This window comes from Myotis lucifugus, unplaced genomic scaffold, assembly GCF_000147115.1.
Source record: "Myotis lucifugus unplaced genomic scaffold, Myoluc2.0 scaffold_150, whole genome shotgun sequence".
Classification (NCBI taxonomy): domain Eukaryota; kingdom Metazoa; phylum Chordata; class Mammalia; order Chiroptera; family Vespertilionidae; genus Myotis; species Myotis lucifugus.
Window position 1 is genome coordinate 2151314 of NW_005871198.1, and position 3577 is coordinate 2154890.

Consider the following 3577-nt stretch of genomic DNA (forward strand, 5'->3'; position numbering starts at 1 on the left):
GGGTAGTTAATCACTTTAACTACAAAACAATCACGCTTTAAGCTACATAATCTTTACTCCCTGGAATGGAGACAAGAAACGCCCTAACCTTTGGAATAGAAATTGACAGGATTAAAATCAACTGGTATAAATACAGATGTAACAAGACAGCAGAACACAGAACCTAGAGACAGAACCTAAAGACAGAACCTAGAGACAGAACCTAGCTACAGAACTTGGCTGGAGAACCTAGACAGAACATGGCGGGAGAACCTGGCTGGAGAACCTGGAGAAGCTGGATGGAGAACCTAGCTGGAGATCCTGGACAGAACCTGGCTGGAGACCCTGACCAGAACCTAAGACCAGAACTTCTCTGGTGATCCTAACCAGAACTTGGCTGGATCTTGACCAGAACTTCGATGGAGTTCCTGACCAGAACTTGGCTGGATCCTAACCAGAACTTCGCTGGAGATCCAGACCAGAAATTCGCTGGAGATCCTGACCAGAACTTCGCTGGAGGTCCTGACCAGCTTCTTACTATCCTGCCACAATAATTTCTATCTTGTTGCTGAAATTACATATATGATCTTGTTCATTGACAACTTTTTCCATTAGAGTCTTTAACATATTAATTTAGATTAGCAATTTTCAACCGTTTTCATCTCGTGGCACACATAAACTAATTACTAAAATTCTGCAGCACACTAAAAATAGATTTTTTTGGCCTATCTGATAAAAAAAATGTAGGTATAATTTTGACTCATTCACACTGGATGGCTATTGTTGTGTTGGCTGTTGTCATTTTTTAATTTGACAATTTAAGGGAAAAGAAGTCAGTGCTCCTGACTAAATAGTCAGGTATTGCATGTTTTAAAAATTCTTGCAGCACACTGGTTGAAGATCGCTGATCTGGATGTTTAAATTCTATTTGAGATGGTTTCAACACCTGTAGCATATCTGAGTCTGGTGCTAATTTCTTTGCAGTTTGGAAGTACATTAATTTCCTTGACTTTTTATATGGCCCGACATTTTTGGAACATGCAACATGTTTAGATATTAATAAATATTTATCCACCATTTTACAAAGACAGATTATATTGGATTCTGAGCTAGAAATGTAGGTTAACTCAGGCATACCTTTCCTTCTGTTAGGCCTTTGGGTAGATGGTGGAGTGGAGGGAGGGGGAGCTGCCAGTCTAGTTGAGCAGGATGTGATATTTGTTTGGTTGTTATAGTTATGCTCCGTGAACCACAGGCTTCAAATGTTTCTATTGGCAGTTTGTGTTCTATATTGGGGGTTGGCTTGCCAGAGGATTTCCAGTAAAACTATCTGCTCTACCTTCAGCTCTGGATTTTCCCTCTCTGCTGTGCTGTTCTTCAAGGGGAGTCAGCCTCATTAGCTCTCCCTGCATATTTCACACTTACTTTTGCTTGACACCTATTGGCCTTGTGGGGGTGGGAGTCGGGAGTTATTCTTTGATGTTAGGACTAAGCCTCCATGTTTGGCAGGCACTGGCCGGGGGGGGATGAGGCCTGCACAAGTGCTGTTTGCCCACCTTTTGCTCTAGTTCTGGGCTTCCTGGCATTTTTCTTATTCCTTCCCCATGGCTAGAAGATTTGCATGTTACCTTCTCTCAGCTGCCATGGATTGTCACCTGTCTCCTAACGTGACCGTGTGTTGTCCTGTTATTCCCTCACACACAGATTAGGGCTTTTGTTTCATAAGGGAATAAGAGGGAAGGGTCCAGGAGGAGTTTTGTGTTCCTCCTCCACTACCTGCTATTCCCCCTCCCTGCTTGCATTATGGGAGAATCTTTCTCAAGACTGTCTCTCATCTTCTCTGCAAAAAATTATATATATATTTCCCTCCCAAAAACAACAACAACACTATGTATATTTTACTGATAAAGTGTATGTCAGATGAAAGGAAAAAGGACACTGAAAGGTGACTGGCAGGGTTCTGGCTTGGTCTGAGACACACATGGGTACAATTCAAGACCACTACACATCCAGTGGCAATGAATACATCTCACTCTTTCCAGACTCAGCCTTAAATGGCTGCCACCTCTTCCTTTCTTCTTGAACTTATGTCGTTTAGCAGCTTCAGTGTTTTCATGCCCTGAGATAACCTTAATTGCAATAGCTCAGAATTCAATGGAACTTATCTTTGTACAAAGATAAATAAATATTCATCATTCCTTTTTTTTTTCCTTTTAATCCTCACCGGAGGATATTTTTCCATTGATTTTTTTTTTTTTTTAAGAGAGGATAGAAGAGAGAGAGAAAAATAGAAACATCAATGTGAGAGAAAGAGAGACACATTGATTGGCTGCCTCCTGCATGTGCCCCTACCAAGGCCCAGACCAGGGAGGAGCCTGCAACTGGGTACATGGCTTTGACAGGAATTGAGTACAGGACCCTTCGGTCCGCAGGCCAATGCTCTAGCCACTGAGCCAAACAGCTAGGGCTCAATCATTCCTTTTTGATAAATTGCCAGAAGGGGTCAATGGTAGAAAACGGAGGGACATATGTAACACTTTACAATAAAGATAATTTTTTAAAAATACTCATTATATACTTATATATATAATCCTCATTAAATCTAGTTGCTTGAGGACTTTGAAAAAAGAGAGTCCACCAGTGTTGACATAATCACTGCTGTTAGATTAGTATTAGATATCTGACAATGTGTCAGGAACAGGATTTGCAGGTCTGACGCAGCTCTTGACAGGCAGTATTTTTAAGAAACTTCTTTTGGTGCCCTCTATTTATTCATTAGCATATGTTTATGTCTAAGCCATCTCTCTTCAAATGAACTTCCATGACTATTTTCCCACTAATAAAATCATATTTTTTAGGGTCAGCAATTCAACTATTATGCATACTCACAATACAATCTATTCAATTTTTCCACTGTTTTTGAGGATAAGCATCATCATTAAAACTATCTTCAGTGCTCGCTTCGGCAGCACATATACTAAAATTGGAACGATACAGAGATGATTAGCATGGCCCTTGCGCAAGGATGACACGCAAATTCGTGAAGCGTTCCATATTTTTTAAAAAAAACAAAAAACTATCTTCATAAGTATGTATATTAACATAAACATCATGTCAGAAATTGTTCTATCAGTCAAGAAATTCAAAACAAGAACATGATTGTAATCTTTTTTATCATTATTGAGCTATATTTATCTGTGATATTATATTAGTTTCAGATGTACAACATGATTCAAGATTTGTATATATTATGAAATGATCACAACAATAAATCTATTATTCATATAATCACATCATCTTTATCCACTCATCTATCTTTATTTTTTTATATTTATACTAGAGTGCATGAAAATTCATGCACTCGGGGGGGTCCCTCAGCCCAACCTGTGCCCTCTCAAAGTCCAGGACCCCTCAGGGGATGTCCACCTGCCAGCTTAGGCCTGCTACCTGGGGGATCAGGCCTAAGCTGGCAGTCAGACATCTCTCTGGCAGCCTGGGAGCTCTTGGGGGCTGTCCGACTAATGGCCTAGGCCTGCTTCCCCTGGGGAGCCATTAGTCAGACATCCTTAGCGCTGCCATGGATGTGGAAGAGGCTCCC

At 40.6% G+C, this 3577-nt stretch overlaps 1 non-coding gene across 1 annotated transcript; it reads left to right on the plus strand.

Moving 5' to 3' along the window:
- Positions 1–2932: 2932 nt before the first annotated feature.
- Positions 2933–3039, plus strand: LOC111827307. The gene has a single exon (XR_002830802.1). It is a non-coding gene; the product is annotated as a U6 spliceosomal RNA (small nuclear RNA).
- The last annotated feature ends 538 nt before the right edge of the window (positions 3040–3577 follow it).